Source organism: Lynx rufus, unplaced genomic scaffold, assembly GCF_022079265.1.
Source record: "Lynx rufus isolate CCGP_SWC_20201006 ecotype Redwood Valley unplaced genomic scaffold, mLynRuf1.p SCAF_3, whole genome shotgun sequence".
In the NCBI taxonomy this organism is placed as follows: Eukaryota; Metazoa; Chordata; class Mammalia; order Carnivora; family Felidae; genus Lynx; species Lynx rufus.
The window spans coordinates 16,521,137-16,548,815 of NW_025814845.1; positions in this window are offsets into that span (position 1 = coordinate 16,521,137).

Sequence of the window (27,679 nt, forward strand, 5' to 3'; positions counted from 1 at the left end):
TGAAGGCAGCCTAGCATGGTGGTTAAAACGGGTGCTGGGAAGCCAGACACAATAGGCAAAAATCCCGGCTGTACCACTTACGAGCTGTGGGATCTCTGTGCCTCAGTTGCCTCACTGGTGACAGGTAACATGTCATACCAATAACTGGGGCGCCTGGGTGGCGCAGTCGGTTAAACGTCCGACTTCAGCCAGGTCACGATCTCGCGGTCCGTGAGTTCGAGCCCCGCGTCGGGCTCTGGGCTGATGGCTCCGAGCCTGGAGCCTGTTTCCGATTCTGTGTCTCCCTCTCTCTCTGCCCCTCCCCCGTTCATGCTCTGTCTCTCTCTGTCCCAAAAATAAAAAATAAAAAACGTTGAAAAAAAAATTTTTTTAAATAAAAAAAAAAATATGTCATACCAATAATAGTGCCCACCTCATAGGGTTATTCTGATGACTAAATGAGTTAATCCACATAAGGCACTTTAGAAGGTTTCTGGAATGTTGTAGTAAGTGTTCAATACATGGATTCTATTATTATTGACTCAATATAATTTATTAAGAATCCACCATGTGCCAGGCACTCCACTAGGCTGCCGCATCAGTAGGGACTCTATAAATATTTGAGGACGGACTGATAAGACCTAACATTGACTCAGCCAATAGCATCTTTTCATCTTTACAAGTATTCTCGGAGATGGGTATCATTATTCCTACTTCTACGCGGGAGCAAATGGAGTCTCTTCTGCCCTGAACTGCACAAGCACCTATCTCACGGGTAAAAAGTCTCCATAGGGTTCGCCTCACAAGCCCTCCAACTTCTAGAGGTTTTTGGGGTTTTTTTTTCCATCCCCTCCTGCAGCTCCCTCGACTTCACACGAAGCATCTATTTTAGCATCTGTTCAGCCTGACTCCTGTCATTAGATACATTCTTGTGTGTTTATAATGCACCACTGATTTGTTTCAGACTCAATCGTGGGATCTAAAAATAAAGTGATGTTGAACATATTTCTTTGCATATTAACTTTAAAGAAATAGATTAATCTCAGGAATAATCAAAAATGAATGATCCGCTCAGCTTGTAGCAGTTACCAAAAAAAAATTAAAATTAAAATTAAAAGCTCTCCGATTCCCACTTTTCCTCCTTTATCCTTTCTGAATTTATTAATTTAAGTATATACTTCATAATTTCTCATTTTAAAAATTAAGAGGTCTAGTGAGCTTATGGTAACCCAATCATGCTCTTCCCTGGAGACGCGTAAATGAAGGTAGGATTCATTTATTCTCCGAGTCAAATTCCCGTTTTCAAAAATGACATTGCAGAATTGCCCTCATCATCCTGAGATGGAACAAAGAACAATAAATAAGGTGACACATGTAATGGCATACAGTATTGTATGTAACGTAATGGCACATATATTTTTCTGAAATTTCAGCCATTTATCCAACACATCTGTTCTGTGTGTCTACTACAGGCTAGACACGAGGAAGGATCTGGAACCAAGGCAGGTGAGGTGCCTTCCCCCAGGGAGGCTCCTAGGTAGTGTGGGAGGTGAGCCGGCACATAAACCAGGACAAGACAAGACACTACAGAAAAGGTAGGAGAAGGAGCATAAGCAGTGCAAAGAGAAATTAATTCCTGCTGAAGCAAAAATACGATTCGTCTATTTGATAAATCATTTTGAATGTTTCCCCCTTCAACAAAGACTCACACACGCACACACCCTTTTAAACTATTTGCTTCTTTTCTTTCTTTGGAACCTGAAAACACTGTCAATCATCAGCCCTTGGGTGTTTATCTTAAGCCGTCAACTAGGTCTGGTGACACCGTTTTATCAAGTCAACATTTTCCTATTAGTGAGAAGGGGTTGCCTATGCAAATACACATGCATTCTGGGGGCAGCACTAAATAATGAGGAAAAGTGCAGTTTATAAAACGCAGTCATTCCACACCACATTTCATTTTGGAAGAGGGAGGGCTACAGTCGACTGTGAACAATTACCAAATTGTCAATGGAATTCAATAAATGTTGTTTAAAAAAACTAATTATTTGTTACAATAACCAGCTACTATTGCCACTTTGTATTTGGAGGTTTGTAAACTGCTTCCATTTGAAATGTAATTGATTCCATTTTTATCATTTGTTCAAGTTTATGTGGTTGTTCTCCTCCTAAGAGATGATAACATCTATTTTCAGCAAATTATACATTATAATTCCTCATCCAAAAGCCGTAACAGAAAACAAAATGCTAATTTATGCTGTAAACGAAACTACAGAATCATAATCACTCATTGTTAACATTAGGGACTAAACTTCTACTGGAAATAATAAATTGGAGCAAACTGTGGTAGGGGTTGCTGGTGAGACTTTTCTTTCTTTTTCTTTGTGCCTCTTGTTTTGCTTTGTCGTTACACAACCAACACACTTTTTCTAATACGCTTTCAGGCAAGAGACGACACGGATGTTCTGTATTCTCCCGGATAGGAGCGAAAGGCTCCCTTTTGCCCCTTAGCTATATCACCTGAAGTTCTAGATTTCAAATCTACCGGAAGAAGGTAAGGCTCACAAAGCAATCAGAGGTGCACGCGAAAGAGGGGACGCGTATCAGAACTGCACACCTGCTCTTCCACATCTCATTAAGCTTCCAAACTTACATTTCCCTTGACGTCAGCGATCACTCTCCCCATTTTCTCCTGCCCCCACCCCCCCACCCCATGCCTCTCCACTAGGAGGATTCTTCTGCAACACTTTGCTGTCGAGGGGAGCCTTCCCCCGCGGCAAGCTTCCCCTCTGCATCAGGGGCTATGCGAAATCTAAAAACAATCAAACGGAAATCCAGTAACTTTAACGAATCAGGTCAATTCTTACTAAGACAAAAATCAGGGGAGGGCGTATCTGGGACCATATTCCAGACACTCTGCCTTCCTTAAATAGCTATGTTCAAGGGAAACGCGGGTAGCATCACCTAATGGCATTTCTCCTTTCCTTTTTTCCACAAACATTCTCCAAGAGAAAACTATTTAAATTTTTTTAATTATTATATCAAAAACGTGAATTCTTTGAACGGACCAAAAAGTCACACTGCCTTCTAGAGTAAATCACTTTTCTGCTGCCCTTTTATTTAATGTCGGCTGCTGTCCACATTTACCTCTTCACTGGCAAAGTGTGATCATTGATTTCCTATGGTCTCTCTGGAAGGAAGTTCTGCTTCCTTGATGATGACTAAAAAGGGTAGGTGACCCCATTCTCATTCCAATGCAAACCGTGCACTTTTACATTTCCGCTAGGGCCACAGGAATGTGAAAATACCGAGAAACTGCCCTCTTCCTAGAGACTGTCTTGCTGTAACTACTGACATTTAATGTTTTCCCTCCCCTTCCCACGACTGTATTTTGGAAGATCACAATATAAGGGATGAACCACGAAAAGCCCCGAGGTTCACGATGGACAGAAACGTTAGATGCATGATTCAATGCAAAAGACACCTGTTATAACATGACCATGCTGAAAAAGATAAGTTTGGGACTAAATTGAAAATATAACCGTATACAGGGCAACTCAACATGATATGGGTTTGCTTACATAATGAGAGTAAGTTTATGCCTATATAAGCATGTATACATATATACATATACATATATATATATACATGCATATGATACATGACACATAGATCCTACATAAACTCACACAAATACACACACATATGATAGGATTTTCATGATGCATCTGATTATTTATAAAACTATTCTATTCATGAATCTTAAAATTACATTTGTTCTGTAGAGTGTTATTACACTGATACTCACATATATTTGTAATGGGTCCTCCACTAAGTCATAATTATCTGAGGTTGGGAGCTGGCAATCTAAAGACCCTATCTCTCAAACTGAATCAACCATTCAAACCAAAAAAAAAAAAGGGGGGGGCAAACTGAAAACATTTAGTCCGTCACCAAGAAAAAAGAAAAGCATCAGGTGGTTGCGGTTGATTTTGCTGAAACAGAAGACTTCATCTCATTTACCAGAGAATCTTACCCGGTTATGTAAATGACCAGAAAAAAAATGGACAAACTTGGGCAAACACAGGCGATCTTCACTATTTCATGAAGCTGGGAAATGAAGGACACCATCACAAACTTGCTAGACATGTTACCTGCAGCCACGTGATGTCTTACATTGTACTGGAGAGTAAGTAGTGTGGAGAGAAAGAATTAGTTGGTACTCTGAGCTCTGAAACCAGACTGGCTAGAGGAGACCCTAGGTTCGCCCCTACCCAGCACTGAGAGACAAAGTATTTAACTCTGTGCCTTATTTTCTGCATCTATCAAATGGGAACGATAACAAAAGTACCTCATTCGTATGTTGTCTTGGAGATTAAAGGATTCAAATACTCGCAGAGTGTTTGGAACAGCATTAAGAAACAGCAGCTCTCATCACTGCTGCTTGGTTCCTAAGTTTCAGGTTACCAGAATTTTACAAGGAAAAGCAAACAGTATTTTCAAGCTGGTGCCTTAAGGAAGCCAGCCATACAGGAAGACCCCCAAGAAACCCAAAATATTACAAAAGTCTCTTTTGCTCTTCTATCCACCGAGGAGAAACCCAACGTTGGGAAAACGGGGGTCATGTGAGCCAGATTTAGAAAATGTACTTCTAAAATGTATTTAAAGTAAATATATAGAAATGCACCTAAAAATGACTTTGCAGTTCATCCGCACATCTTCAGGAAAATAAAAATGTTTAAAGTGCATAGAAACCCAGTTTAGTTTAGGGGCGCCTGGGTGGTTCAGTTGGTTAAGCGTCCGATTTCGGCTCACGTCAGGATCTCGCAGTTTGTGAGTTCGAGCCCCGCGTGGGGCTCTGTGCCGACAGCTCAGAGCCTGGAGCCTGCTTCGGATTCTGTGTCTCCTTCTCTCTGCCCCTCCCCCACTTGTGCTCCGTCTCTCTGTCTCTATCAAAAATAAATAAATGTAAAAAAAAAAAAATTTAGAAACCCGGTTTGTATCTTTGGAACTTTAAGATACTGGTTTTCCAACAACCTTGTACATGCAGGACATTCCCAAGTCTTGGCTCATCTCCGTGGATCCAAACATTGTTACTACTTTGAGAATTATGAAATAACCAGGAAAGAAGAAAAGAGTATTGAATTCTTTATAGTACTTGGACTGGATGGGAAAGAAGTGTTCCTCAGTGGGCTGCTTTCTGCTTGGCTATCCATATTCATGGAAGTTCTGCCAAGCCAAAAAAAAAAAAAAATAGGCAGTCAGCACAAGCTTTCAACAACTTACCCACATCCATTAATGATTCTGCATTGAAACTTCTATCCTGCCTGAAAAGATAGAGTGAGTAGAAAGAATTGCAGATGCTGGCTAACAAAACTCCAGGGCCAAATTCAAAACAGTCACTGCCTACTCTGGAAAGCTAGTGTGTGTCCATATAAGGATGCCATTTTATATTTCGAGTCTGGAAAATCTGAGGGAGAGGCAGGGGCTGGGGGAGGGGGCAAGAAAAGCCAAGAAACATAGTCGAGTCTGGTGGTAGCAGGTCTCTTCACAAACTCAGGTTAGGCTATCCAGTAACCGAAGAACTGGGCAATCAGGTGAGTAACGTCAGATGTCTGGCCTCGTGGATTGGCTCCATTTTTCACCTCCCACTGATTGATTCGATATCATACAGACCCGGCCTGCCTTGATTTGGGCTCGCACAGTGACAACCAAATAAAGGTGACCTAGGTCCACGCTGCAAGCAGTAATGACCACTCACTCTACCTTCCGCATCATGATGGAGACTCAAACCACCACAGGAGAGCCTTGCAGGTTGAAAAGCACAACAGAAAAAGATAATGCTGGGTTTTGGAAGCTCACACTACTGCCATCCCTAGGCGTGAAACTGTAAATTAAAGAATGGTCTGCTGTCTGCTGCACTGAGCCAACTCAGAGACATTTCACATACACACTTTAATTGGGGTTTTCATCTGAATCGAAGAAATAAATTCCACCTAAGCAGATGCTTCCCACACACACACACACACACACACACACACTCGCACTATGGTATGTTTTGCACATTGGCAAGTGGGTGCAAACGATCTGCAACATGGTCTATTCAGATATAAGATGGAATTTCCCAGTTTTTAAATGGTAACAGATGCAGTTTCGGCTCTGATACACATTGGGCTCTCTCCCAAAATATCACCCTGATCCCCCCTCCCCCAGCCTGAGTGCTAAAATGTCACAGAGAAGCCTGAACACCTTCGAGTCAACAATCATTCGTGGTTGGGTTTCTGTTTTTGTTCTGGGGTTCGGTAGTGAATAAATGCCCCAGTTGTTTCCAAATTTCTAGATTTCTATATAAAGAGCCCCCATCCTCATTATTTTTTTTCACTTGCTTGTTTATAACTAGAGGTGTCATAATCATGTTTCTTGTGAAAATGAACGTAATCAAAATGCCTTGTGATTCCAGGAAAAGAGCTTCTTAGGGAGACATGCCTGCCTGCTATTGATGTTGTAAAAAGGCTCCTTTTACATGGTATTAGATGTCGAGAGCACATCATATTGATCTAGAAATAAAAAGCTTGATTTTTTTTTTTTTAGTACAGCCAACCCTTACGTTCATGAGCACTTTGTAACACCAGGAAGATGGTTTTATTTTTAATTGAGGTAGAGTAAACAAATTATATTTGAAGAGCAAAGCTATTTTTAGGGAGTGGAGGGTTTGTAAGCTTTTTTGGCAGGAATTCAGGTAAAAATCATGAATAAGTCTCACTCTCTCAAATTTGGCCCAGGCCTCCCCATAGCAGCCCTGCCTGAGTCCAAGATGAGATTTAGTATTGCCTTTGGTTTTGTTTGTTTTTCCTTTTTCGACGAAGAACAGTTAGGGGCAGCCTTCTCGGTCATGTGCCCATGCCCCACCGCTGCAAATGTGAACTGGAGAGCACTAAGGACCTAGGTTCTTAGGCACATAGCTGCATCCCTGGAAAATGGTGATCCGGCCGCGCTGGAAACCGCAAACCCCGGCAAGACGCACTGCCTGGCCGCGTTCACCACCAGAGATGGAAGGCTTCGGTAGCACTTGAGGGCACCCTTCTCTAATGAGGTACATCTCTCGTTTGTTTCTGTACTTTATCGTCAAGTTCACACCGCACCACTGGAAGAGAGATCAATATTGCAAATAATCTCCCTCTCCCCACCATACAATCCAGCCTGCGAGCTAATCATCCTCCACAGAGCAGCGCCAGCTGCTTTATCAGAAATTCTTTCCGATTTTCTTAGCAACACGAGTCTCCCTTTCTAGAAGAAAGATCTTGCCTTTTGGGAAAATGCTTTTCCAAATCAAGTTAAACTAACTTTACCTGAGGAAACCGATAGGTTTCCTCTTTATAAATGCCGCCCCCCCCCCCCCCCGCTTCTCTGGCTCCCTCTTTCCTTTACTCCGATCCTGCCCCCTCTCCCCTCCCTCTCGCCCACCTCCTAAGGTTTCCAAGGAGTTTGCACGTGACTGCCAGTCTTGCAATTTCGGGCCACGGCCCTACGCTCTTTAAACGCTCACAAACGACTTGTTCCCTATCTCCTTAAAGATGTTGCCAAAGCTCGCATCGCTGTAAAGCTGTCTCACTGCGAGTTTCCTTCCATCCTTTTTCTCTTTTCAGAGGCGAACGCAGTGCCTGAGTTTCGCGGCCTCGAGATACAGGTCGGAGGTACGCGCCTGGAAACTTATCCTAACGCATCTGACTCCGGGATTGGGGGGCGCGGCGCTGCCGAGGAATCCCGAGTCCCGAATCCCCGCCGGGCTGGTGCGGGCTGTGCGCTTCAAGCCTTTCCTACTCGTCTCGGTCCTTAAAGGCGAGCAGGGGTTGGTTTCTGACTCATCGACAATCTCACACACACACACACACACACACACACACACACACACACACGAGCGCGGACGCCCGCTCCTGGAGAGCTGGAGTTGGGTCGTTGGCCCTCGACTACCCGGAGCCGGTGCGGGTTAGCACGCAGAGCACGGGGTCCCGCAGGACCCGGGGGGTGGTCTGAAGAAAGCCCCCCTGCACCGGCCGTGGGCACCCACGGCACCCCTCGAGTCCCCCAACTCCAGCGCCAGCCCGACCACCCTGGCAGTTTCTTCAAGTTTCTACTCACAGCGGGGCCTCCCCTTTCCCGGCTGCCTCGCCCCGAACCCCCCACTCCACGCGCCTGGGCAGCCCTCTCGCCCCATCCGCAGCTCCGCGCCGGGCGCGCTTCCCGGGGGCCGCCCAGACGCCCCCACCCGCGGCGGCGGCCCGGCGGTCTGGCCGGAGCTCGCCGCCGCCTCCCGCTGCTGCTGCCGCGGAGGCAGGAGCCTCTCCAAGGCTCCCGGACCGCCCTTATGTATTATTCACTCGGATGGCCGCGGCGCGTTCTGGGGAGCCCTCGCCGGAGACGCCAGGGCTTCGCCCGGCAACTACTAGTTTGGAGATTTCCGTTTCTTCGAAACTGGGGGTGACGCGGGGGCGGCGGAGCGCATTTTTCGGTTGTTTTGCTTCGGGGGTTTGGCTTTTCAGCCTGGAGCTCACAGGAGCGCGCTGCGCCCCGGGCCCGGGAGGGAGCGCGCCAGAGCCGGCGAGTGCGGCGGGCAGCCCCGCGAGCGGCCGAGGCTGGCGGGCAGGCTGGGGAGAAGAGACGCCGCGGCGGCCCCGTGAGCCGGGCCGAACCGAGCTCTTTTCCTCGACACCCCCAACCCCCGCCGCCTGGCTCCCCCCGCGGCGCGCACTCCGCCGGGCTCGGGAATCCCCAGCGCCCGGAGCCCCGACCGCCCACCGAGTTGCTGCTGCCTTTCACCATTGCTCCTTCACCTCTCCTCCGGCCCCAACTTTCCCCAGCCAGGACATGCGCGTGTGTGCGCGCGCGCGCACACACACACACACACACGCGCGCGCGCGCGTGCACACACACACACACACACACACACACACACACCTCCCCTCCCTCGACTCCAGCTCCACTTCCCCGTGTAGTTTGGAGATGACAGATGCCTGTAGACTTTCACCAAACAAGCGGTGGGGGCAGCAGACTACAACAGTTATTTAATTAAAAGGCATTTTTCCTCTCTCTCTTGCTCGCTCTGGCTCTCAGAATAGCTTTTGCACCCCTAGACCCTGAGCACAGTCCTGTCTCTCCAGGTTATCCGTGGCCGGCTAACACCCATCTCCTTCCACGCCCCCCCTTCCGGCGTCCACCTCCAGCTTCCCCAGCCCCTCCACCTCGGAGTCACACCGACATGCACACCTAGAGGCCGGCGGCGGGGAGCGTCGAGGGCACGATGCAGCCGGACTGCATTGCACAGTCATCAAAGTTAAGTGTGTGTGTTTGTGGGGTGCCTGTGCGCGCCATGGGAAGCGCGGGGTCATGGGCGCCGGAGCATCCACTCTGCCCCCCCACCCCCGCCTCCGCGGGGTCAGGGGACGCCTCCACTTGAGATTGCAGCCATTTTAAGGAAAGAGATAGCTCCGGGCCCGGGGGGGAGTGGAAGGGGAACAGCACGTCGCGGGGGACTCACAGCTCCGCAGCCCCTCGGCGCAACTGGAGGGCGGGCAGGCGCCGGGCGCACAGGGGCGCGGCGCCCGCGGCGACTTGGGGAAGGTTGCGCTCGAGTTCCCCGGTTTTGCCAGGAGTTGTTCGGGGTAACGTGCCGGCTCCTGCCTCTTTCTCGGGTTCCCGCTGGGCTGGGAGGTGGGGGGGGTAGGGAGGCAGATTGGGCATGGGAGGGACGCGACCGCCCCTGGAGACTGAAGAGCTGGCGCTGGGGAAGAGGGGCACCTCCTCTCGCCGCTTGGCACTGACCCAGACAGTGCGACCCACTTGGCCCCCCAGCCTCCCCACCCCCCTCCCAAGCCTCTGCCTCCCCGCCGAGTGCCAAGTGAGCGCGCGGCAGGGGGCACAGGGCGCGACGCCGCCGGGCCCCGAGCCACCCCTTACCTGGTTGGAAGGGGTTTCCCAGGAGGAGCCGTAGTTGTAAAAGAAGGAAGAGAAGAAGGTGTCTTCCGACAGCCCGCAGCCCGCCATGCTCTGGATGCAAATAAAATGAGGAAAGAAAAAAAAAAAAAAAAAAGCACACACACAAAAGCAACCCAAAATTTTCAAAATCAAATTAAACCAATAAGCGAAGAACAAATTCTCTTGAAAATAAAGAAAAGGAGGGGGAAGGGAACGGCAAAGGGAACGCAAACTCTCGGCGGTGCTCGCTCTCCGGGTGAGGAGGGATGCTCGGGCTGCCGCCGCCGCCGCCGCCTTCTCAAGACGGTACCTACAGAGGTTCGTCCTGACTTGGGCAGCCGCCGCCGCCGCCGCCGCCGCCGCCTGTGCCGGCTGCGTGTGTGCGCGCGTGTGTGTGCGTGTGCGTGTGTGTGGTGTGTGCGCGCAGAGCGAGAGACCGCAGGGGAAGCGAGAGGGCGAGAGAATGAGCGAGCCGGGATGGAGGGCGCAGAGGCAGAGCGGGCGGGCGGGCGTGTGCGCGCGGGGGTGCGTGCGTGTGTGTGTGCGCGCGTGTGGCTGGGTGTGCGTCTGTTTGGGGAGCTCACCGGAGAGCCGGGGCCGTCACGTGGGCGCGCTGACTCCGCCGGCTGCCGGGGACAGCCTGTACTACAGCCCCGGCCACTAAATCAGCCCGCGCCGCCAGACCTTTGCAGCGCCCCCCCCCCCTCCACCCGGCTCCCCGCACGGCCGGCCGCGCGCGCTCCGGGACGGCAGGGGGCGCGGGTGCGGCCGCGGGCAGGTGGGCGCGCGGGGAGGGGGAGAGGAAGATGCCCGCGGAGACGCACATGTCCCTCGCTACGCCCCGCACCCTCCTAGCGAGCCTTCCTCCCGCCCTCTTTTGAAGATTTTTTTTTTAATTCCTAAAATTGCTTTCCCGTGCAGAGACCCCTCTTCCAGCCACGGGAAATTATTTTCACACAGTTGCTATGTCTCGATTTTCTTTCTTTCCCCGGGCCCCTCGTCCCCCGCGTGCGCACACGCAGGCACACACACACACACACACACACGCACACGCACACACACCCGTGGCCGCCTCCTCCCATCCCAAATGCAAAGCCACTTCCTTTTGCCGGTTGCTGTAGTTAAGCTAAGTCAATGCTACATCAAACTAGGCTAGGCTGAGAAAACTGGAAAGTGGATTTAGGGGACAATACTGCCCCAGCAGGAAGAAAGGCTCTAGTTTGGCATTCTGTTGATTTAACAGTTTAAGACGAAAAGGGATTTTGTAGCTTCTGCAACTAAAACTCAGGCCCCTTGAGTCACAATTCTTTAAATGGAGCAATTCTCTTAAGTCTATTGTATGTTCTAAAAATATAAACAGATATAATCCCCCACACACACACACCTCAAGATGGTATTTAGGACCAAACCTCCTTTTCAGTTTTAATAATTGAGTAGCCAAAAGTTTTTTCTAATGCAAAAACCCATTCCTTACCTGCTCCCCCCAACTCTTTATACAGATCTCTCCAGTGAGTAAAATTCAAATAAAAATGGGCCTATCAGTGTAAGATGCTCTTACAAGTACTGGAATCCTCACAGGAAAACTTGAAACAACCTGTTATAGACAATTTATATTGTTTTCTTTCTGAATTCTTTTTTCAAATGCTGCCCATTTTTATTCAGACCGATTGTGTTTTTCCAAGACTTCACACTTCCTCCTACAAATTACCCACTTGAGGTCGAAATCCTCTGTGAAATAAACATTTCCACAGCAACCCAGTGATGTCACAAACATCGGCTCATGATTTCAGAGGGAAAATAAAGCAGGAGAAAGGATCTCTGTAGAAAGAGTTTCTTTTTCTTGCAAATAGCATTGCTCGCAAGTAGAGATTCAGAAAATATATTAGATTTCTGGATAAATACTTGTATTTGGGGGTTTGGGGGGGGAGGGTTGTTTGTTTCTTCCTGAGACTGACTTATTTTTCAAAGATACATCAAATGATCTTTAAAAAAAAAAATAGGTCACCTTCCTCTTCTGGGTTTGTGAACAATGGCGTTTCAAATCAGTGGTCCCTAACCACACTGGCCACTACAGATTTTAATGAAGGGGAAAGGGATTTTTTTCCTAAGAAAGAAAGAAAGAAAGAAAGAAAGAAAGAAAGAAAGAAAGAAAAGAAAGAACATAGGGAGATGAAATTTAAGGTACTAACTTCAGACCCAAATAATGCTGACTGACTTCGCTTCAAAAACACAATAGTTTTTAAGAAGTATTAGACCCACAAAATTCTATTCAGTTATCAAAATTAGTGCTGATCTCACCATTATTGAATAGAGGGGCTTCACCTCCGTCATTCCTTCTATTGTTTCCTGGGGAAAGACGGAAGCATTCTTCATGCTGTTTTAATCCTCCTGCAGTCATAGGCCTATAAATATTAAATGTAAAAGGACTGGAAAATATAAGATTAGGACCAATGTCTGGGGTTTCTTAGCTCTCTTCTCTAAGTAAAATTCTTGAGATAATATTTCTACTATGGAAATACAGAATATTGCTTCTATAGAAGCCTAGTCTGTAGAGTGCTTTCATTTACAGGTGACCTTTGAACAATGCAGGGGTTGGGGCAGACCTCCACACAGTCGAAATCTGGGTCTGACTTTGACTCCCCCCAAACTTAATTACTAATAGCTTACTGTTGATTGGAAGCCTTATCAACAACATAAATAGCTGATAGACATATGTTTTGTATATGTATCATATACTATATTCTTACAACAAAGTAACCTAGAGGGGCTCCTGGGTGGCTCAGTCGGTTAAGCGTCCAACTTTGGCTCAGGTCATGATCTCACAGCTCGTGAGTTCGAGCCCTGCTTCGAGCTCTGTGCTGACAGCTCGGAGCCTGGAGCCTGTTTCAGATTCTGCGTCTCCCCCTCTCTCTCTGTCCCTCCCTGGCTCTCACTCTCTCTCTCTCTCTCTCTCTCTCTCTCTCTCTCTCAAAAGTAAATAAACATTAAAAAAAATTTTAAAGTAAGCTAGAGAAAAGAAAATGTGATCAAGAAAAAAATAAGGAAGAGAAAATACATTCACGGTACGGTACTGTATTTATTTTAAAAAATCCATGTATACCCGGACCTGTGCGGTTCGAACCCATACTGTTAAAGGGTCAACTGTATAGTTTAGCTCAAATTTACATTCTGTGCCTGCAGCCACTTGTTGCTTCCCTGGTTTCCCCCACCCCAGTAGAGGAAGTTACTTCTGTCTCTGTGATCCCCTTTTCGTGTTGGTTGAATGAGTGGATTTATTCCTCACAACGATCCCGGAAGAATCAGACTCTTCATCTCCATTTCACAGATGGGAAATAGGCTCAGAGATGCTAAAGAACTCTGCCTAAGTTCGCCCCGCTGCCCAGTAGGAACTGAACCCAAACTTTGAGACCCGCCTACCTCTCCCATCCAGCTCTAACTGAGCCCATCATAGTACTGCCCTATGACCCGTTCACATACCACACCCCCCCCCAGGAATAGAGAGGGTGGTTCCCCCCCTCTAACTGCCGAAATGTACATTTGTGAGACGTGTTCACTTAAACGATGATCGCGCATTCACTAGCTCATCCACTCTTCATGAAGACCCTGTTAGGAAGGTCTCACTATTCTTGTTTTATAGATGAGGAATCGGACTCAGACTCCCAATTCCCCCTCCAACCCACTGCTAGTTAAAAGGCAGAGCTGGGTCTTGAACCAAAGACTTCTGGTTCGTGACTTCTCTTTTCCTGAATATTAGTCTTGCCCGACCCCAAACACACAGGAAAAATAGGTGCATGGGTCCACTGAGCAAGGCCCGGGACTGCAGAGACCTGCAGGGGCAAAAGGCAGGGACAGGTGGAAAGAATCTTCTCGGAGTGACACGCAGGAAAACATTTGTACAAATGAAGTCTGCCCTCCAGCCACCAATGTTTGGCTCCCTTCAAATCTCTGGCTCTTTCTCTTTAAGCAGAGGAGGCCCGAGGAGGGCCACCTGGACAGACTTCTGACAGAACGCCTCCCTCTCTGCCCAGCCTGCCACCCTCCCAGGGCAGCCCTGTCACCCTGAAAGAATTCTTCCTCAGTAGATTTGCTCACCTGGCATGAGCACAGTAACATGGAGGTTTGTTTGCCAGTTCCCAACAACATAAAAACAAGCCATCCCCTCCCTCCCTACCCCCACTGGGGCCCAGAACAGATGCAACAACCCCTCGGGAAGCAGAGAGAAGAGAGCAAGCTCGTTGAGGAAAGATCACCCCGGCCACCTTGCCAACTTCTTGCTGTACGGTAGTCAGAGGTCTGAAGACAGAAACCCGAAACAGAAAGCTTTTGATTTCTAAATCCGCTGTAGTTGGTTTTCTCAAGACAAACCAAACTTTCTTCTGCATACATTCCTGTCATCTTGCCAAGTCATGATTTGTCACAGCAAAAATGTGTGATTTGTCCAACTGGTATCATCCCATTAATGAGAAAACCCATCTTTATTCACAAACACTTTCCCCCCCAAGACGTAAGTTTTGCATTAATCTCATATTGGAAATTGATTAATAGTCCAGATGATGCTGGGGTGTTTTCCTTTTTATAAATGAGGTGCATTTACAGTCTCTACCACTAGAGTATCATTTAGTGAATGGTGGCTCTGCTCTGCAGATGGGAGAGGCCAGATTGTCGTGGATGTGGATAAAAAATGATCGTTTGGGCTAAAACTGCAGAGGGGAAGCAGATGTGATACACAAAAGAAGTAGAATCCATTCAGCCTCCTTCCTTTATTAAAGCAAAGTCTGCTAATTTGTCTTATTTTTAAAAGCCCTCTGAATACAAACTCATGTGTTACTTCTAGGCAAAGTGAAAACCAGCATCGTTCCTGCCTTCAAGAAGTTTATAGTCCCTGACAAATGTTGTTTGATCTAACAATTATCGTAGTTGCCGATTTTTCTCTGTAATTGTTTAAACATTTCCAGCCTCTCATCAAAAGTGCAGCTAGCCTGGGGAAAGGTGAAAATTAAGAAGTAGCGAGACAAGGCAAAGTGCGGAGGGCAGAGGAACGGCGCAACAGTGAAAAGCACGGAAAGGCAAGGACATAAGGAAGGATGCAACAGTTAAGGCAACAACAAACTACGGCAGAAAATAACTACGGCGATAAGAAGTACAAACACGTACCGAATGCTTACGGTATGTCAGGCGTGATGTTAAGTGCAGGGCGGTCTTTCTTACTGTGAGACAAGAGTTTTAGTGCCAGTTGTTTATTTGGGAGGAGATCCTAGGAAACACAGTAGGGAAGTAAAAGAAGTGAGAACAGGAAGTGAAGGACGCATGATGGTTGCTACCTTGGGCAACTGGAACCCAGTACTACTTGAGAAAACCTTGCAGGTAGTGGAGCGTGCACATATCAGACTCACCCATCGTAGGGGTGAGGGGGACAGGACCTGGGTACTGACCCTCCAACTCCTCAGCTAAAGGCTGCTCCCAGGTGTTGCTAACTCCCCGGTACGTACGACCTGGGGCAAGCATGGATGATAAGGTGGGGTCTGGCCGCCAGAGAAAGTCCTCAGGCAGAGGGATGCATGGGCTGTTAGAATCTGCGGCCATGTACATGGAAATGGCAGGGGCTGTGGGGATATGGGTGGGGCTCCAAGAGCATCTGCTACCCAAACATTAACTCATTTCATTTTACAAAAACCTTGTGAAGTGGGAACTATTACATTTCCACTTTCCCCCAGAGAACACAGCCTAGGAGAGTAAGAAGTGGCATCTGTTGTTTTTACCCAGTTACCATCAGTTCCCTCTTCCAGTAACAGCCCCCTGCTTTCCCTTTGAGAAACATTCCCTCCCCCGGTTCGGTGATCTGACCTAACTGCCTCACTCCAGATATGTGCCTGTGACCCAAGCCGTCCTGGTAAGAGCTCTCCCTCCGATTTTCACAGGAGCTGTAGGGCAAGAGGTATGCTCTTTCTGCTGGGAGAGCAAAGCCAGGAAGATGTAAGCCTGGAGCTGTTCCAGACCGTGTTACTCCCACGAGAATGAACCCAACTGGGCTTGAGAATGAAGCCAGCCCAGAGGAAAGCCAGCCTGAAGATCCAACCCCGACAGGAAGCACCCCGGGTTCCTGACATACATCTTTTGAACAACTGGACCCAGCCCAACCTGCAGCTAGACACTTCCCTGGGTTCTCCAAATTCACAAGCCAATAAACTCCTCTTTAATTATAAGCCAGTTTGAGTTGAATTCATAGAAGTTAAGCAGCTTGGCCAAGATCACACATCTAATGAATGCGGAAGTAATATGCAAACCCGAGTAACCCTAACTGCAGACGGCGCTGTGGCACATGTCCTCAACCATCATGCGCCACAAAGGCAATTTAGCATCCACCACAGGACAGAGCTCAGAGCCACATCATCCTTCTCATTGCTTGGCCTTCACTTGGAGCCCCTCTCCTTCCAGAAGCAGCTGCCAGTTTGTTTAAGAGGATAAGGGATCAGGGTGCCTCTCGGTTTTATTTGAATCGTCCCACCAAATCATTAAAAGTGCAGCCATGTCAGCATGTCGGTCCCTTGAAGAAAGTCTGGAGTAGACGTGAAAGAAAATTTGAAAAGAAAAGAAATAAGGAGTCGAGGCCTTCAGGTTTTTGTTGGTGGTTGGTGTTTTGTTTTGTGCTTTTTTGTTTTGATGAGCCAATCAGGAGATATTTAGGGACAACTCCTGTTTTAGTCAAGACTCATGGTTACAAGTGATGAAAACTCCACTTCCCTGGCTAAAGCAAAAGAGAGAGAGAGAGAGAGAGAGTGTGTTTTATTAGCTTCTCTAACTGAAGAGACCAAGGATAGGGCTGTCTTCAGGCAATGCTGGATCTACGCAAGTCTCGAACAGCATGAACAGTTTCTTGGTGTTGCTTGCCTTGGGGTTGACCTCACGCGCAGTCTCTCACAGAGCCTCCGGTAAAGCACCTGGCTCATCGCCTCCTTTTTACCGGTGGTTCTAACAGAAAGAGAGTAGACAGATGCCCCTCTCTCTCAACAGTCCCGGACAAAACCCTGAGACTACAAGTCACTGGCTCTGATTGGGTCCAGGCATCTTTACACTAACCAGTGGGAAGCAATACTCTTGACCGACCAGACTTGAGTCACATGGCCATCCGTGGCTCTGTTGGTGGAATCCACGCTACCAAAGCATGTAAACTGTGAGAGCGGAGAAGATGTGGTTTCCCAGAGGAAAACGAGGGCACAATCTGGTAGCCTCCTATTTCTGGAAGAACAATGATTCGGCTGTCAGGCAGGCAAACCGATTGGCATTACAGAGGACCCCTGACCTCTTCCTCGTCTCTAAAGAGTTCATACTTTGTTCAGGGAAAAGTGACACTATACGTAGAGCAACAAAGAAGATATATGATAATAAATGAATTGCAGATTCTTATTCGCAGAGCAACAGCGTCCACTTCAATACTTTAAGCAGATAAGTCTGAGGGAACTTATGTAATTACCGGGATGGGCCAGCGAATTGGGTTTAGATGCCACAAATAGGAACAAAACAGCCAGATAAAGAAGCCGCGTGCCCGTAGGGCGTGGACACCAGCCACTCTACTTCCCGCTGCCCTGGAAAAACAAGACTTTGCCAGACTGATCTCCTGCCCCGAGCAGCCACCATACGTTGGGCACGGCTGCCTGTCCGTCTAGAGCAGGCACCTTGTTTGGGGGCACCTTAGTCACACGCATGGCCTTTTCCGCAAAGAAATCTGGGAAATGTAGTTTTCTGGCCTCTAAGTACCAAAGGGTTAAGTAGGAGGCGTGGCAATGGATACTGAGTGAGTGACTTTACAGTATCAGCCATTGAGCAGAGGACAGGAGTTCAGTGGGAGAGAAGCCAATAAAGGCTGGACTTGACATCGGCTCCCCTGTCACGCTGGTTTATCTGACTTGGCTGCTACACCTGCTGAAAAATGAGAGGCTCTAGATAGCCAGGGGGTGAGACGTCTACAGAAGCTTGGACGCTCAGACCACCTGGGGCCACCATTCCTGGAGGTCCCTTTGAAGATGCGAAAGCACGTTGTGTTTGTCCTTAAGAGCCAATCAGGAGGAAGTCTGGACCATGTTGCGAGAAGAGTAATTCTGGCCCCTCCCTCCCCTTCAACACCCGCAGGCGGTGTTTCCTCCCCTTAAAAACTTCCACGTCTCTCCGTTTCCGCTCTGCCACCCTAGGCCAGGCCACTTTCCTCTCTTGCCAGGACCTTAGGGTAGATTCCCGACAGGTCTTTTTACATCCATTCTCACCCTCGACCAGCCCTCCTTCACCCTGCCAGTGGGATGGTCTTTCCATTTTTTTCAAATTGTTTTAAACTTTTTTTTAAGGTTACTCTTGTGAGAGAGAGAGAGAGAGCACGTGCGTGAGTGTGCGTGGGGGAGGGGCAGAGAGAGAGAAAGAATCCCAAGCAGGCTCCGCGCTGTCCGTGCCGGGCCACACTTGAGGCTCGATCTCACGAACTTTGAGATCATGACGCGAGCCGAGATCAAGAGTCGGATGCTGACCGTGCCACCCAGGTGCCCCAGGATAATGTTTCCAAAGCACAGATCTAATCATGGCTTCCCTTGAGTGGCTTCCATTGCTCTCTGGATCAAAGCCCTTAAAACAATCCCTCCCATGCCTCCACACCTGACCCAAAGGCACGTATTTCCCTATGAGCCCGTGTGGCCTAAAAGCCCACAGGACCCCTCAGAGCAATTCCTACCACCTACCCTCTCCACTCTCATCGCAAGTAACTTTCTCTGCTCCTTGTCACGGGTCTCTCGGCCCACACGCTGAAGTCCCACAGACATTCGATCCTTCCACAGGAGTCTAACTTTGCCCCTATCGTTCTAGGTGCCTGGGATGCCCTTTCTATCCTGTCTGCCTGGCAAAGACCTTCTCCAAATCTAGCTTGGAAGTCACTTGTTTGGCGAAAGCCCTTTGTACCAGCCCCCGAGGAAACTCTGTGTCTCTCTTCTCCCTGTTTCTAACCACTCCCACGGCCCATTTCCCACAAGCCGGTCTTACTTTGATTTTCCCCACCTCGCACAGGACCTATTCGATAAACGTTGACTGAACAAGACAGAATAAACTTTAAAAAAAAAAAAAAAAAAAAGCAATCCCCTGCACAGAAAGCAGTAATAAAGAAAATGTGTTCCACTACCACCTTGAGACTTCAATTAATGTGCTTTCTCCTCGCGAATCCTTGCTTCCAAGCAAACAGAACCTGACAGCCTGAATTAAATCATTTATCTTTCTAGTTCTCCGCCTTGGCTCTCACACTAGTGGAAAAGCCCTGATATTTCATAAGAAACTGGCAAAACCTGAAGCTATGGGCCAGCACCTTGACTTTATCAGGTTGTACAACCCACATACACGCACAGACAGGAGAAATGCCCAGCTCCGATCTGTTACCCAGGCAGAATTAAACACCGGATGACTCTCTTTTGGTCGTTTTGTTTTCTCACCCTAAAGAGCCTGTGTTGGTGTGTGCGCGTGCGTCCTGAACCAAATGATGCTTGTTTGCGTTCCATCATCATGTACAAACACCCACAGGCCGGGATAATTTACCTTTGCTGTTCTATCACGAGATCCTTCGGCCAGGGCCTTCTGGACTGCTTTTAAGCATATTAGAAAGGCCTCTGGTTATGAAGCCTGCAGTATTTATTTTTCTTCAAAGAACAAAAATATCCTATTCCCAGCCCACTGTTTGGAAAGGGGTAACATGGATATGGGCACGCTGTAGATTATCCCTAGGACAGGTCTGTGGTTTCAAACACCTTCTGTCTTCAAACCTTTATCTCAGAGCTCCTGAGTAGTCGCCCCAAGAGTAGTCAGGAGGTGGCTTCTACTGGTTTCTCTTGCTGATTTCTAGTCAGTGAGATCCCAGCGAGCGGTGGGAAGGCACGTCAGGCCAGGTGAGAGGGAGGCAGGCGGTGGGGAAAGTCTGGGCGACGCCACCCAGCACAGCGGCTCGACCAGGGTCTCCCAAGCTTGACCATGCACACAGACCACCTGGGGATCTCGTCACAGCGCAGCTCCCGGCTTGGTGAAGCTGGGCTGGGGCCTGAGATTCTGCATTTTCTAGCAAGCTCCTGGGTGAGACTGATGCTGCTGGCCTGGGGCCCGCAATTCGAGTGATGAGGCTTTAGGTCTCAGGCTCCGAGTTATATAGGCCCGGCTGAAGGACTGCCTCCTTGGAAGCTGGGCACTCTTGGAACACGTCGCTTGGCCTCTCTGGGCCTTGGACTCCTTATCTGTGTAACAGCAACGACAACACCTATCAGGCAGGTCTGGCGAGAGGATTAATTGTGCAATTCATGAAGGGGGTTTACGTGTGAGGCCTGGGGAGTCAGAAAAGCATTTGGTTAAGTGTTACTTCTTGTTAGCTGGCTCGGAGGCCTCCTGGAGGACAGCGTATGAGAGTGACAGAAGGGAAACCTACAGCCCATCCCCTGCCCCCCTCCCTGGGAAGGGCACCTTGCCCATTTTATGATTTCCCGATTTTTAATATTAAATGACTTTTCTCGGTGCTGTTGTCTCACTCACTACACAAAACGATACACGTTTGCCTAAAGACAGAGAGGAAGGGAGGTCGAGAGGAAGGAAGGGAAGAACCAAATGAAATAAGAAAAAGCATTACGGCCCAGAGAGTTCACGAAGCGCCCTCAGAAACCGACACGGAGCGCCTGCCTCACACAGGTGTCTGCCGGTCCCAGGGGAGAACGGACACCAACACGATTCCCACTGCCCCGGGACCCGCCGTCCCGCAGGCTGAGCCGCGCAGTAAAAGTACGCAGACGTGTGAGCGAGACGATTTGAGGCTTTGAGGGGTGCCAGGAAAACCGTTCCAGCCTCTGGTTTAAAGAACGGAAGCGGCGGTGAGAATTTAGGCCGTTTGAAGAGGTAGGATTGGAGGCGATACTCCCGCGACAAGGAGGTAATCTCACGGCAGTCGAGGCCGATTTCTCCAAGTCTCTTCACACAAAACGAGACGAAACCCGAGGGATGATACTCTGCGGTACCTTTAGGAAGTTCTCTTGAAGAACAGGTGTGAGAGGGCAGGGAGGCAGAAGGGCAAGGCTCCGGGGCCAGGGGCTGGAGGGGCTGATCCTGGCTGTGTTCTCCGAGCGGCCTGAGATGCAGCTCAGTCACCTGGTCTGCAAATTGGGCTTGTGACCCTTCGCGTGGGGCAGGGCTGCTGGGACCATGAAATGGTCTGAGGGACCTGCCTGCGGGGGGACACTGAGTGCCGGAGCTATTGTCGGCATTGACAGTGAAGTGTTTAGTTGGCCTGGCTGCTGAAGATCAATCAAATCCAGGCGACTGTGACATCTGTATTGATCCGTGGTGCCACAGGATTCCTGAGACTTCACAAACCACATGGGCTTGGGGGCCTGTGGGGCCCTGCCCCCATATCAGGATCAAGATACAGATAATACGAGGGGCACCTGGAAGGCTCAGTCAGTTAAGCATCTGACTCTTGATTTCCGCTCAGGTCGCGATCCCACAGTTGTGAGATCGAGCCCCGCGTCGGGCTCTGTGCTGCCGGGGAACCCGCGTGGGATTCTCTCTCCCTCTCTCTCTCTGCCCCTTCCCAGCTCGTGCTTTCTCTCTCTCAAAATAAATAAAATTAAAAAAAAAAAAGTTTCAGATAAACTCTGCACATCAATTTGGTAAGTCTCAGCGCCAGGGCAGCCGAGAAAATTCTCAGTGACTTCGGCTTCTCATCTACTCTGTTTACTCTGGTAGACTGAGGGAGAAGCCTCCTGGGCCCCCCCGACCACCCTTGACTTCTCTCAACTCTCACGTGGTGTCAGAGTTGAGGTAGAGACCTTGGGGCGGGGGGCCCCTAGGGGGACGATGACAACAAAGAACACATCTTTGTTCGTGACCATAAGTCACACTGACGATGGCTCCTGCTGCGTGCTGGGCACGCGCTTGGTAGGACTACCTCAGGTTCTCTCCGTTATACAGATGAGGGCACTGAAGTCCCTCAAGGTTCAGGACCTTGGCCAAGGCCACACAGGAGTTAGGCAGCTAGCTCTGTGCCCTGCCCTTTCCACATCCCTACGTCCCATCCTTTTCTGCCTTGAGGACCACCCCCCCCCTTCTGTTTTCTCCTGGTTCGCTCCGACCTAGTCTTCGGATTCCAGTGATGTCATTTCTTCAGTGAAATGCCCAGATGCTCTGTGTTCTCTTTCGTGCGGCCTGTCACTGCTCCAACGGCACAGTTGTCCACGCGATTATTGGCTTTCTGTGTAAAAGTAGGCGCTAAGGGCACAGCTCAGGCATCGGGTCCGTGGGATCGGAGCCAGCGCCACCTCTTTCCAGCCGATTGCCTCCGGCAAGTTCACCGGCCTCGCTCCACCGGTTCCCGTACCGGTCACACAAGGGACATGCTGATGATGACCCAACGGGATGGCGGCGACAACGGCACGAGCCCGCAGGGAGGGGCCCGAGGGCTGACTCCCCTTCCGCTGAGCCCTGCCCAGGCCGGGACCGTGTCCAGCAGAGCATCAAAGAGGTGCACCACGGGTGCCTGGAGAACTCAGTGCAGCACGACCGGGATCACCACCGCCCTCTCACAATCGGGCAGCTGACGAGCTTGCTCAAGGTCACCCAGCAGGTCAAGGGGCCGAGCTCCGTCTGGCCCGAATCCTGTGCTCATACTCACTTGGCCATTCCGCCGGCCGTGGGGTCTTTCCTTCCCATCCGTGGGGTAAACACCCACGGCCCGGTGGGAGAGGTGGCACGGAGGGCAGAGGAAACATTGGACGCCAGGCAGGCGCACTGGGCCTGCAGAGTCACCGCACCCCGCGGTCCTGAGCAGCCAGAAACAAAGATGGTGGGGGTGGGGGGCGCCGAAGGGCACTACTCGGAGGGGGAGAGAAGGGCCTCGGTGGCCAGACCTCCCTGCACCGGGCAGAGGGATCTCCCGCCAGGCCTCAGGCTCCTGGGCGCAGAATGAGGGCGGGGGACCTCCCATCTTTCAAATGCCCGGGTGTTTTTAACTTGTTCCTTTATTTCCCCTGGGGACTTGCATGTGGCCTGGGCCTAATGATTTCCTGTGGAAGCTCTACCCAGGGTGTTTTCCTGTGCGTCTTCGGAGGAAGGACTATTCTAGCCAGACTGTCTCCATTCCCCTCCCCTCGCCCTCTCGGACCAGACCAACCCAGCACTGTTTTCTCTTGAATTTAAGAGCCTTGCAGACACAAAGATCCTTTTAGCTTTTAACATATTTAATAATTTATTATTTAGCTGATATTTTTGTAAATGTGTTCCTCAGATCGGGCCTTTGCATCTCCAGTTCCCAATTTGCACCTACCTGACATGGTTTATATTACCATCCATTGATGCTCTGAAGGCAGGGTTTCCTCTTTTAACACTTCTTTATAGTCCTAATGAACTTCTATGCTTCATTTACTCGAGAAGACAGCTCTCTCCCCCTTTTGCATTTTCCTGCTCACAGGCATACAAATCATATGTGTCACTAATACAGCGTTGGTTTTCCCGGCGTTGGTTCTTTTTTTAAACATGTTTGCCCTTCAGCCTGCTATTAACCAGCTTCTTCCTACTTTGAAAAACTTGCTCTTTTAAATTTCATCATTCAGTTTTTTCCTCGGGGATTTTACCCTTTATTAAGAAGTCAAAACCAATTTTGGAGCAATCATAGATACCAAATAGTCTCATGAATCTTCTGTATCCTTCCCAGCTCCCGGCACCGGGGTGGGCACACAACAGGGACACAATACATACTTGTGGCCACCAAGGTGGGCAGCCGGCCGTTGGGAGAGGCAGGGAGGCGTGCTGGTTAGGCACACAGGTGTGAGGTCAGACCGCGTGGGTGGCGAATGCCGGATTCAACCCACGTCAGCCGTGCCACCTGAGGCAGGTGACTCAGATGCTCGGTGCCTCCGCTTGCTCAACTCTCAGATGGGAAGGACAGCCACTATATGCCAAGTTCCAAGGCTTCTTGCAAGCATTAAATAAGTAAAACACTTAGGACGCTTCCTGACAGACCAAGCTCTCAATGAACAATAACTTTTGCTGTCATGGACTGCCTCCTATTTGCAAGACTTTGAGATACCGGACATTACCTTCAATCAAAGACAGAATCGGGTGAATCATTCCCCCCCCTCCCCGTCCTCCCCTCAAAATCAAGAACCACACGTGATGAAGGTAATAAGATCTTGTTTGTCTACGCAGACATTCAGCTGTGTGAAAATGACCCACTGGGAGTCCCACTGTCACCTGGTCACATCCTTTTTTTTTTTTTTTTTAATGTTTATTTATGTTGAGAGAGAGAGAGAGAGAGAGAAAGCACAAGCAGGTTAGGGGCAGAGAGAGAATCCCAAGGAGGCTCTGTGCTGACGGCACAGAGCCCGACATGGGGCTGGAACTCAAAAACCATGAGATCACGACCTGAGCCGACATCAAGAGGCGGAGGTTTCACCGACTGAGCCACCCAGGCGCCCCCACCCGATCACCTTCTGGGCGACCTCGAGGACAGCATCCGTATAATGGGGATAGGACTTCATCTCTCACTGAGAAAGGAACCCACCGTCTCTGCTCTCAAATCTATCGTCTTCATTTAAATAATGTCTTGACCCATTAGTCTAAAACGAATTGCTCACACACCAGAACAGTTGCTGACAAGCCAACGGAAGCCGTCTGGTCTTCTCCGAGGATGGTCAACTCACGTGGCAGAAGCAGAAATGCCCACTAGGGGGCGAGTGCGCTCATTCATTGTTCCCGGTGGTGGATCAGTCCCCAAACCGGGGAGGAGAAAGGCAGCCTAGGCGGGGCACCTGCTCCAGCCCCATCTCTGTGTGCACTACTACTCATAATCCTTCCACTGCCCCAGCTCGGGGAACTGGATTAACTCCACATTAGACCTAAGACCGATGGGGCTAACCTGCCCAGGATCACCGAGCAAAGAGGAGAAACTGAAGGAACCCGGTTTTCTCTCCTCTACCAGGCTGCCCGTAGGATCCCAGGAGAGGGCAGCACTAAACTTTGCCTGGAGGAAGGGAAGGTATGCAGACACTGACAAAATGGTGCACAGTGTGCCTCCCCCAAAAAGGAGCACAGGTTTGGGCCTACCTTTCCCGAAGTGTGTCCCACGGAACGTATGTCCTGGGAAGCGCCCTTTAAAAAGAGTCTAGAATCACATAAGTCCACGAAATGTGGCCTTCGCTATTCTCTCTGAAATACAAAGTGCACATTAGTTAAAGGTTCTGAGAAGTCCTGCCGTAAAGAAACCTGTTTGCTTGACTTTGTTTAAGCCAGTCAGCATTTCCCCAACCTATTTGACATCAGGGCCTTTATGTCCATATAATCTCTATGAGGGTTCACTTTGAGAAACGCTGGTTGTGGTAAATAAAGAACATAATGAAAGTAAAAAAATAAGACCTTACACACTTCAATAATGAGTTGCCACAGATGTCCCAGGACAGGGGAAAATGTGCCCAAGCAAGATATTTAACGGAAAGTTTGAGTTATGAAAAAACAGAATCAGAACCACAAACAAACCTAAAGTCCTCATGATATGAAAAACCACTTCGGCACTCAGGATGACTCCCAAATGTAATCCAGAAGACAGAATCAAAGACAACCAAGTTCTTTCACGTCACGGAGTACAGAGTCTGTATTTTGTTGAGTTCGTGCTCAGAGCTAAGACCTTAAGCACAGAATGAGAGTTGTTGGCTTTTTTTTAAGTTTCTTTATTCCGAGAGAGAGACAGAGAGAGAGAAGCAGACAGGGAATCCCAAGCAGGCTCTGCACTGTCAGCACAGAGCCTGATGCAGGACTCGATCTCACGAAGTATGAGATCATGACCTGAGCTGAAATCAAGAGGTAGACGCTTGACTGAGCTACCCCAGCACTCCCAGAATGTGAGTGTATTTGTGAGGCTGCTATGTTCACCAACGTGATCCAAGGTTTTCCTGTGGCTCGACATTTGAATGACTTAGAAAAGTACAGTCCACAACAGCCAAGACTCGGGAAACATCCTTACGTGTCCCTAGACAGATGAATGGATAAAGAAAATGCGGTATATACATATATGCAATGGAATACTATTCAGCCCCCTCAAAAGAAGAAATTCCTACCATTTGTGACAACACGGATGGACCCTGAAGGCCTTATGCTAAGTGAAATATGTCAGAGAAAGACAAATATGTATGATCTTATCTATATGTGGAACTTAAAAGCAAGCGAACAAACAAACAACAACAACAAAACACACACACACAGAAAAAGAGATCAGACCTGTGGTCAGCAGAGGCGGGAGGTGGGACAGGCAGAACTGGATGACGGGGGTCAACGAGCATAAACTCCCATCTAGAAGTAAAACCTGGGGCTTCATGGACTACCTAAGGACTGTGGTTAACGCTACTACATGGCATAGTTGAAAATTGCGAAGAGAGTAGATCCTGAAAGTTCTCATCGCAAGGAAGGGGAAATGTTTTGTAAGTACACGAGGTCGTGGGTGTTAACAACTTCACGTGTGATGATCACGTCATAATATACGTAGGTCAAGTCATGACGCTGTATACCTTAAACTTACACAGTGCTGTTTGTCAGTTACATCTCAATAAAACTGGGGGGGGAAAAGAATTTAAACAGTACTTAAAGGATTACTCAGGAAAATAAATTCAAGAAAGAGGAAGAAAGAGGAAGGAAGGAAGGAAGGAAGGAAGGAAGGAAGGAAGGAAGGCTGTCAACACAGAGGAGAAAAAAGTAGCGTCCACGGGGACAGATGGTTAGACACATGGGAGCTCTGGAACCTGCATTCCCGGTTCAGAGAGGCCAGCGGAGGCAAGGAGGGAACCAGCTGCTACGTGCACAGCTGGAGCAGCTGTAGGGCTGACCCCGAGGAGACCCTCGGTTATGGCGCAGGCGCCCAGAAGCTGCCGCTGACCTCATGCCTCGGGATGACAAATAACAACGGTCCCTGCTCCTGGCGGGAGTTACGTTATGGGCGCAAATCCTTGGATAATTCCTTTTACTAGGTGTGGTCTGATTCCCCTCCCCTTGCATCCGAGCGGGTCCTAGGGAGTCACTTGCTCAAGCAAATCCAGCCGCAGTAACATCCAGGGACTCGTGAGGCTGGATCACGAGAAGCATTACAGCTTGCGTCGCGGTCTCTCGGGACACGCTCGAGGAGCGGCTGGGCTCCGCCAAGCGGCCCGGCGACGAGGCCGCAAGGCGCTCTGGCTGAGTGAGCTCCGAGCTCCAGGCGACGGCCAGCACCACCCTGCCAGCCGTGGGAGCGAACCATCTCGGAAGTGCACCCGCCAAGCCCATCCTGGAAAACCTGACCCTACACTCATGGAATATAAGAGGACGCCTGTCGTCTAAATTCAGGGCCGCTAAATTCGAGGTCATTTGTTCAAGAGCCGGAACACAATTTCACTGAGCCACTTTATGACAGGCACCGAGGTAGGGGGAATGCCACCTCCTGGCGTCTTCACGGAAGCCTCCGCAAGGCAGGTCGTGTAATCACACAAACGTGAGCATTAAGGCTTTGGCCCTGGGAAAATTAAGAAACTCACCCCAAGGAACACAAGAACTCGATTTCACCTGCCTCCAGTACCTTCAATGACTAGGCAACCCTTAAGGGGAAGAACCCACCCAAGATGCGAGGGGTCAAAGAGGTGGGGCAAAAGTAAAGTGAATGGTGAGTTTATGTGGGTGCAAGAGAAGGCACCTCGGACACTGCCCAAAATAGAAT